General features: G+C 41.7%; 1 long non-coding RNA gene across 1 annotated transcript; it reads left to right on the top strand.

The window, feature by feature from the left end:
• The first annotated feature begins 551 nt into the window (after window positions 1-551).
• LOC115136648 (uncharacterized) lies at window positions 552-9,087 on the top strand. Its single transcript, XR_003864681.2, has 2 exons — window positions 552-2,069; window positions 5,408-9,087. It is a non-coding gene; the product is annotated as an uncharacterized LOC115136648 (long non-coding RNA).
• Window positions 9,088-10,282: the final 1,195 nt, after the last annotated feature.

The raw sequence follows: 10,282 nt of genomic DNA, 5'->3' as shown, positions 1-10,282 counted from the left end.
AAAATAAAAACGGAAATATTTACTACATACGAGGATAAAAAAAAAAGAATAACAATTTAAAACTAAAAGACTGAAAAAACACCCTAAGGTAAATGCACCCCAGTCCAGTGTGTATTGACAGGTGATTAGAACGCTTGTTGTGGGCATTTTTACACCTGTTCAATGTTCATTTACATTTTATTAGAACGTGTGTTATGGTCATTTTTACACGTGATCATTACACCTGTTCAATGTTCATTTACATGTGATTAGAACGTGTGTTATGGTCATTTTTACACGCGATCATTACACCTGTTCAATGTTCATTTACATGTGATTAGAACGTGTGTTATGGTCATTTTTACACGCGATCATTACACCTGTTCAATGTTCATTTACATGTGATTAGAACGTGTGTTTTGGTCATTTTTACACCTGTTCGATGTTCATTTACAGGTGATTAGAACGTGTGTTATGGTCATTTTTACACGTGATCATTACACCTGTTCAATGTTCATTTACAGGTGATTAGAACGTGTTTTATGTTCATTTTTACACGCGATCATTACACCTGTTCAATGTTCATTTACAGGTGATTAGAACGTGTGTTATGGTCATTTTTACACGTGATCATTACACCTGTTCAATGTTCATTTACAGGTGATTAGAACGCTTGAATATTGTACTTTCAGACGCATGAAATTGTACCATTGCACACGTTCTGAACGCCTGTGTCGTAACGGGTAAATTTCATGGGTCTGAAAGTACCACATTGTAGCCCCTCCCACCTCAATTTCCGCGAGTTTGACTTTGTTTGACTTCCGGCCTGTTGAGATGAATCGCTTACCCAGGGAGGGAGTTTCTAAATATGGATCAAATTGTTCAAATTAGTCAAGGCGTTGGTGAGAAATGGAAGAAGAAAGGAAAACAACTTTTCCCACATGGCATTACAACTACAAAGTTGACGCTGGCTAGCTAACTTATTTTAATTTAAATAGTTAGTTAACAAGCTAGCAATAGTCTTCTGTCTAGCCTGTAACTAATGGTTGTTACGTTGTGGGACATAGCAATAGTTATTTATACTTGTCATTTGGTTGAGACTAACATTCGTTTAGAAAATAATCGTTTACTTTGTGTATATTTGTTGTGTAATTGTTTGGATTTGCTAGTTGGCAAGCTGAGATGTATTTGCTCAAGTTGGCTAACTTTAGCTATTAGCTCATGTTTTAGGAGAACTGTGGGATTCCGTATTTTACATTATAGCCATTACTATATATATGATTAAATATGATCTGATGTTGGCTGTGTGAGGTATCTGCATTTGTGCACTTGAGCATCATGAGATTAAACAACTGCTTGCTACATCTAATTGCCTGTTTGTGTGTGTGTGGCAAGAACTGAGTAACATGGTGTGACCTGCATGTTGCAAAACTGTAGATAACAGCCCAGCAGATGCTTTGTCCTTGTGTTTGTATGTAACAATATTGAGCACATGGTGTGACTTGCTGTATCTTACAAAGTTGTGGTTGATCAGGTATAGGGAGGGGTGGTCATCACGAGGTTTAACTGAGATGGAAAAATACTGAACACAATAGCAGGAACTGAGCAACTGTTATAACTAGACTGTGATACCAGAATAGTAAGAATCTATACATCGACGGAGGGAGGACTCCAAGAAGCGCCAAAAGGCGGGGACCCGCCTGAGCGCCTGCGATAGGCTGAGCAAGTCTAAACCACGCTCACCCTCTACTGTGATAGGCCAACAGATGGGTTGGAACAATGTCTATCACAGTATAAGAACAACTGTTTACGTACATCCTGTCAGTTCCCTGTTCTGCCCTGCGTGGTATTACATTGAGCCCGTATATACGAAAGTTGCATTTGCCATTTATTGCTTAGCTAATAAAAAATACATAATATACAATCGGTGACTCTTTGTCATGTTTATCCTGATACCAGATTCGAATTTACGCAACTCTAACAGAACAGACTTGCTCCTTGCAGAATCTTGACAAAAGAGAACGTGGAATAAGATCTGGCTTTTGCAGTGCCCAGACAAGGTGAGAGCAAACTGCTACAGAGATAAAAAGGTAAGATCTCTATCTTGATTAGCTATATTTCAAGTTTGAACCAATGCAATGGGTATTTTCTTGGCTTGCTGAATTACCTGCTTTTCCTGAAAATGTCTATCTGATAAAGTTGTTAGTTCTAGGAAATGTAAAGTAAATCAAATCACATTTTATTTTATTTGTCACATACACATGGTTAGCAGATGTTAATGCGAGTGTAGCGAAATGCTTGTGCTTCTAATTCCGACAATGCAGTAATAACCAACAAGTAATCTAGCTAACAATTCCAAAACTACTACCTTATAGACACAAGTGTAAGGGGATAAGAATATGTACATAAAGATATGAGTGAGTGATGGTACAGAGCGGCATAGGCAAGATACAGTAGATGGTATTGAGTGCAGTATATACATATGAGATGAGTATGTAAACAAAGTGGCATAGTTAAAGTGGCTAGTGATACATGTATTACATAAAGATGCAGTAGATGATATAGAGTACAGTATATACATATACATATGAGATGAATAATGTAGGGTATGTAAACATGATATTAGGTAGCATTGTTTAAAGTGGCTAGTGACATTTTACATAATTTCCCATCAATTCCCATTATTAAAGTGGCTGGAGTTGAGTCAGTGTGTTGGCAGCAGCCACTCAATGTTAGTGGTGGCTGTTTAACAGTCTGATGGCCTTGAGATAGAAGCTGTTTTTCAGTCTCTCTGTCCCAGCTTTGATGCACCTGTACTGACCTCGCCTTCTGGATGATAGCGGGGTGAACAGGCAGTGGCTCGGGTGGTTGTTGTCCTTGATGATCTTTATGGCCTTCCTGTGACATCGGGTGGTGTAGGTGTCCTGGAGGGCAGGTAGTTTGCACCCGGTGATGCGTTGTGCAGACCTCACTACCCTCTGGAGAGCCTTACGGTTGTGGGCGGAGCAGTTGCCGTACCAGGCGGTGATACAGCCCGACAGGATGCTCTCGATTGTGCATCTGTAGAAGTTTGTGAGTGCTTTTGGTGACAAGCTGCTGCGCCTTCTTCACGATGCTGTCTGTGTGGGTGGACCAATTCAGTTTGTCTGTGATGTGTACGCCGAGGAACTTAAAACTTACTACCCTCTCCACTACTGTTCCATCAATGTGGATAGGGGGGTGTTCCCTCTGCTGTTTCCTGAAGTCCACAATCATCTCCTTAGTTTTGTTGACGTTGAGTGTGAGGTTATTTTCCTGACACCACACTCCGAGGGCCCTCACCTCCTCCCTGTAGGCCGTCTCGTCGTTGTTGGTAATCAAGCCTACCACTGTTGTGTCGTCCGCAAACTTGATGATTGAGTTGGAGGCGTGCGTGGCCACGCAGTCGTGGGTGAACAGGGAGTACAGGAGAGGGCTCAGAACGCACCCTTGTGGGGCCCCAGTGTTGAGGATCAGCGGGGTGGAAATGTTGTTGCCTACCCTCACCACCTGGGGGCGGCCCGTCAGGAAGTCCAGTACCCAGTTGCACAGGGCGGGGTCGAGACCCAGGGTCTCGAGCTTGATGACGAGCTTGGAGGGCACTATGGTGTTGAATGCCGAGCTGTAGTCGATGAACAGCATTCTCACATAGGTATTCCTCTTGTCCAGATGGGTTAGGGCAGTGTGCAGTGTGGTTGAGATTGCATCGTCTGTGGACCTATTTGGGCGGTAAGCACATTGGAGTGGGTCTAGGGTGTCAGGTAGGGTGGAGGTGATATGGTCCTTGACTAGTCTCTCAAAGCACTTCATGATGACGGAAGTGAGTGCTACGGGGCGGTAGTCGTTTAGCTCAGTTACCTTTGCTTTCTTGGGAACAGGAACAATGGTAGCCCTCTTGAAGCATGTGGGAACAGCAGACTGGGATAAGGATTGATTGAATATGTCTGTAAACACACCAGCCAGCTGGTCTGCACATGCTCTGAGGGCGCGGCTGGGCCTGCAGCCTTGCGAGGGTTGACACGTTTAAATGTTTTCCTCACGTCGGCTGCAGTGAAGGAGAGTCCGCATGTTTTAGTTGCGGGCCGTGTCAGTGGCACTGTATTGTCCTCAAAGCGGGCAAAAAAGTTATTTAGTCTGCCTGGGAGCAAGACATCCTGGTCCGTGACTGGGCTGCTTTTCTTTTTGTAATCCGTGATTGACTGTAGACCCTGCCACATACCTCTTGTGTCTGAGCCGTTGAATTGAGATTCTACTTTGTCTCTATACTGACGCTTAGCTTGTTTGATTGCCTTGCGGAGGGAATAGTTACACTGTTTGTATTCGGTCATGTTTCCGGTCACCTTGCCCTGATTAAAAGCAGTGGTTCAAGCTTTCAGTTTCACCCGAATGCTGCCATCAATCCACGGTTTCTGGTTTGGGAATGTTTTAATCGTTGCTATGGGAACGACATCTTCAACACACGCTCAAGCATCTGCAGACCAGTGAGGAGGAGGAAAGCCTATAAGACAAGAATTACCAGCTAGTTATATCAGACTTTTATTGGCTTGCTAAATCAACTGCTTTTCCTGAAAATGTCTCTGATAAAGCTACACTCTTGGGAAAAAAAGGTGCTATCGAGAACGAACATAAGTTATTCAGCTGTCCCCGTAAATAACTTTTTGAAGAACCCTTGTTGGTTCCAGGTAGAACCACCTTGTTGGTTCCAGGTAGAACCACCTTGTTGGTTCCAGGTAGAACCCTTTCCACAGAGGGTTCTACCTGGAACCCAAAAGGGTTACACTATGGGGACAGCTGAAGAACCCTTTTTTCTAAGAGTGTATACTATTTTTTTCTAATGCAATATCCATGTTACAGCCACAACATGATGATCATATAGTCAAGCATCTGAAGACTAGCAAGGAGGAGAAAAGCCTGCTTTGGATGAGCAAGGGAGAACAATAACTGGCTCTATCAGATCAACATGTTCAGGAGAAGCAGGGAGAGAGCAAGCTAGTAGTAGTAACATTATTATTGGAAACCTCACATGTGCATGTATCTGTGTTTTATATTTTAAGCAATAAGGCAGCTCGGGATTTGTGGTATGTGGACAATATACCACGGCTTAGGGCTGTTCTTATGCAGGGCACAACGCAGAGTGCCTGGATACAGCTCTTAGCCATGGTATATATCCCCCAAGGAGCCTTATTGCTATTAAAAAACTGGTTACCAACCTAATTACAACAGTCAACAAGTAGTATTGACTCATACCCAGGGTATACGGTCTGATATACCATGGCTTGCTATCTGTCTCATGATGTACCGATCATCAACATGAACAAGACTGAATTCTGTTGAATTGTCAGCTGGTCTAAATTGTTTTTAGGAAGATGTTGCTGTTCAGAATGACATGTTTGACTGTTGATGTTCACAGGAATCTCAATGCTATGTTGAACGAGCGCCACGGGTGAAGGAGCGGGAGGAAAGCGGACAGCTTCATTCTACCAAACATACAATGTTTGCTTCATGAACAATAGTTACTGAAATAAATACATAAATTATCTGAAATAAATACAGAATTATTTTAGTTTATTCTGTTTTTATGCTGGATGTGAGTAATTTAGCAGGTCTGTAGTATTGTTTTGAAACGTTCATTAAATATCTATTCAGTCAAAACTCATTTATTTTACGTTTGCTAAAATAATGTATGTTTTGTACTGTTACTTTTTACATTCTGAAACAGTCTCGTTAGTTTTGAGCTAGACTATGATCGGGGAAATGTCTTCTGTAAATGTCTACTACCCTTTTAAAATGTTGATGAATGAAATTAGCACCTTTTCTTATAGTTTGTTGCTACTGTCTGATGAGGAAGTGGGCGATGTGTAATACATTGGAGGAGGAAGGGAGAATTCATGAGAAATCAGAACTTGGCAATGTCAGGGAATAAGTAGGATAAATGTACATCCTATTAATGGCAAAAGAAACTGCAGAGGTAGCTTTAAGATAACATTGGATATGTGCATGTTATGTACTGCACAGACGGCTAGCCAGCTATTGTCAAAACATTGGATTACCAATTTGAGCGGTGACGTCTCAGTTTGCACCACATTTTGACATGGAGGTATGTCTCCTAGAGATGAAAGTACTTTGGTGCAAAAAGTGAAAATCCATCCCAGAACAACAGCAAAGAACCTTGTGAATATGCTGGAGGAAACAGGTACAAAAATATCTATATCCGCAGTAAAACAAGTCCTATATCGACATAACCTGAAAGGCCGCTCAGCAAGTAAGAAGCCACTGCTCCAAAACCGCCATAAAAAAGCCAGACTACGGTTTGCAACTGCACATGGGGACAAAGATTGTACTTTTTGGAGAAATGTACTCTTGTCTGATGAAACACAAATAGAACTGTTTGGCCATAATGACCATCGTTATGTTTGGAGGAAAAAGGGGGAGGCTTGCAAGCTGAAGAACACCATCCCAACCGTGAAGCATGGGGGTGGCAGCATCATGTTGTGGGTGTCCTTTGCTGCAGGAGGGACTGGTGCACTTCACAAAATAGATGGCATCATGAGGAGGAAAATTGTGTGGATATATTGAAGCAACATATCAAGACATCAGTCAGGAAGTTAAAGCTTGGACGCAAATGGGTCTTCCAAATGGACAATGACCCCAAGCATATTTCCAAAGTTGTGGCAAATTGGCTTACGGACAACAAAGTCAAGGTATTGGAGTGGCCATCAAAGCCCTGACCTCAATCCTATAGATAATTTGTGGGCAGAACTGAAAAGGCGTGTGCGAGCAAGGAGGCCTACAAATCTGACTCCGTTACACCAGCTCTGCCAGGAGGAATGGGCCAAAATTCACCCAACTTCTTGTGGGAAGCTTGTGGAAGGCTACCCAAAATGTTTGACCCAAGATCAACAATATTACCTCAATTAGCCCGACTAACTGGTGCTCCCACACATCGGCTACTCGGACAACTTGCATTGTGTTCCGCCAAACCCTCTTTTACACTGCTGCCCTGTTTATCATCTATGCATAGTCACTAACCATACCTACATCTACAGTGGGGCAAAAAAGTATTTAGTCAGCCACCAATTGTGCAAGTTCTCCCACTTAAAAAGATGAGGCCTGTAATTTTCATCATAGGTACACTTCAACTATGACAGACAAAATGAGAAACAAAAATCCAGAATATCACGTTGTAGGATTTTTAATGAATTTATTTGCAAATTATGGTGGAAAATAAATATTTGGTCACCTACAAACAAGCAAGACCTGCAACTTATTATTTAAGAGGCTCCTCTGTCCTCCACTCATTACCTGTATTAATGGCACCTGTTTGAACTTGTTATCAGTATAAAAGACACCTGTCCACAACCTCAAACAGTCACACTCCAAACTCTACTATGGCCAAGACCAAAGAGCTGTCAAAGGACACCAGTAACAAAATTGTAGACCTGCACCAGGCTGGGAAGACTGAATCTGCAATAGGTAAGCAGCTTGGTTTGACGAAATCAACTGTGGGAGCAATTATTAGGAAATGGAAGACATACAAGACCACTGATAATCTCCCTCGATCTGGGGCTCCACGCAAGGTCTCACCCTGTGGGGTCAAAATGATCACAAGAACGGTGAGCAAAAATCCCAGAACCACACGGGGGGACCTAATGAATGACCTGCAGAGAGCTGGGACCAAAGTAACAAAGCCTACCATCAGTAACACACTACGCCGCCAGGGACTCAAATCCTGCAGTGCCAGACGTGTCCCCCTGCTTAAGCCAGTACATGTCCAGGCTCGTCAGAAGTTTGCTAGAGAGCATTTGGATGATCCAGAAGAAGATTGGGAGAATGTCATATGGTCAGATGAAACCAAAATATAACTTTTTGGTAAAAACTCAACTCGTCATGTTTGGAGGACAAAGAATGCTGAGTTGCATCCAAAGAACACCATACCTACGGTGAAGCATGAGGGTGGAAACATCATGCTTTGGGGCTGTTTTTCTGCAAACGGACCAGGACGACTGATCCATGTAAAGGAAAGAATGAATGGGGCCATGTATCGTGAGATTTTGAGTGAAAACCTTCCATCAGCAAGGGCATTGAAGATGAAACGTCTTTCAACATGACAATGATCCCAAACACACCGCCCGGGCAACGAAGGAGTGGCTTCGTAAGAAGCATTTCAAGGTCCTGGAGTGGCCTAGCCAGTCTCCAGATCTCAACTCCATAGAAAATCTTCGGAGGGAGTTGAAAGTCTGTGTTGCCCAGCAACAGCCCCAAAACATCACTGCTCTAGAGGAGATCTGCATGGAGGAATGGGCCAAAATACCAGCAACAGTGTGTGAAAACCTTGTGAAGACTTACAGAAAACGTTTGACCTCTGTCATTGCCAACAAAGGGTATATAACAAAGTATTGAGATAAACATTTGTTATTGACCAAATACTTATTTTCCACCATAATTTTCAAATAAATTCATTAAAAATCCTATAATGTGATTTTCTGGATTTTTTTCTTCTCATTTTGTCTGTCATAGTTGAAGTGTACCTGAAAATTACAGGCCTCATCTTTTTAAGTGGGAGAACTTGCACAATTGGTGGCTGACTAAATACTTTTTTGCCCCACTGTACATAGTGGCTTGAGGAAGTATTCACCCCCTTGACATTTTTCCTATTTTGTTGCCTTACAACCTGTAATTTAAATGCATTTTTATTTGGATTTCATGTAATGGACATACACAAAATAGTCCAAATTGGTGAAGTGAAATTAAAAAAAAACTTGTTTCAAAAAATGTCAAATTAAATTAAAATGGAAAAGTGGTGCGTGCATATGTAAGGGGGTGAATACCTTTGCAAGGCACTGTATTACCTCAATTAGCCAGACTAACCGGTGCCCCCGCACATTGACTCTGTACAGGCATCACCTCGCTACTGTTATTTTCACTGTCATTTTACTGTTTTTATTTATTTACTTATCTATTGTTTACCTGATACCTATTTTCTTAAATTGCACTGTTGGTTAGGGCTTGTAAGTAAGCATTTCACTGTAAGGTGAAACACCTGTTGTAATAGGCACACGTGACAAATAAACGTTGATTTGATTTGCAAGAGCGGATGTTTCACTGGTTGTTCACTGGTTTCAAACACAATGATTGTTTCACAACTTAAACTTCTTGAATTCAACCATTATTGGGTTCAAATACACATTTACATTTGAACAGCCATCCACAACAATCCGTAAAATGCAAATAGATAAATGAGAGAGCAGCAGTGTGATGTAGATATCAATAATAAGTGATATCCGTTTCGCCGTAGACTACAACACTGCTGTCATCCTTACCTCCAAGTGGTTATTCAAGTTGGATGATCTTTGGATGCCGACAGCAGTGGCACCATTGGAAGACATAGCTTGGACTGTAGCCTACAAAAGCCTATTCCTGCTCTTTTCCCGCAATCCATAAACCACATTTGGTGTCACCATAGTGGTCTCTGACTTGTGGGCAGACTCACTCAGGTGGAACAAACTTGTGCCTTTTTTCAATGCTGATTTGAATGTCAAGTGTCAAATATAAAACAATTCACTAGCATCCTCAAAGTAATCTAGTTTTTTAAGTATCTAATCTGATTACAATATTTAGTTACTGTTTTTTTGTAATCTGTTACTCCCCAAACCCGATTGTCTCAATGCAGCCTTATAATGCTGTGAAAGGATCCTGGAACCCAAATGATTTTGGTCCCATCCTCCTTATTAAAACGTGTTTAGTTTCCAAAAGGTACTGAAATTGTCAACAAAAGTTACACCCATTGAGCTACAATAATCACATAGCCAGTTGTGAAGAGAAAGAATCCTGCTAAAGCGTTCAATGCCACGATTCAGAGAGGACACAGGGCCAGATATGATGGGTCTTTTGTTAGTGTCTAGCAGAGAGTCAATCAGCTCTTTAAAATCCAGTTTCAACTGTTCAGAGCTGCCCTTCATAATGTCATTAAAACCCACATGGACTACGATAGAATCAATGTCCATGTCCTGGCGTAGTATATTCGGGAGCAGCTTAGTAATGTAATTTACTCAAGCTCCGGGATAGGAAATTGTTTTTACACCAGGAACAGTCACATGTCAGCAAATCACTACTGTCTGAACACACACAAATCTTATTTGGTCACTTGTAACTTGCTGTTTGGACCATCAGTATTCCAATACGGATTTTAAAAATAGAACTGATTTCAGCATTAAGGCCTGCAGTGTGAACAACCCTCCTGTAGGATTTCGCTCCAACCCCAGTAACTAACCTGGTTCAGTTTATC

The sequence above is a fragment of the Oncorhynchus nerka genome, linkage group LG11 (assembly GCF_034236695.1).
Source record: "Oncorhynchus nerka isolate Pitt River linkage group LG11, Oner_Uvic_2.0, whole genome shotgun sequence".
NCBI classification, from domain to species: Eukaryota; Metazoa; Chordata; class Actinopteri; order Salmoniformes; family Salmonidae; genus Oncorhynchus; species Oncorhynchus nerka.
Note: the sequence above shows the minus strand (reverse complement) of the source record. Positions and strands in the feature narration are given on the sequence as shown.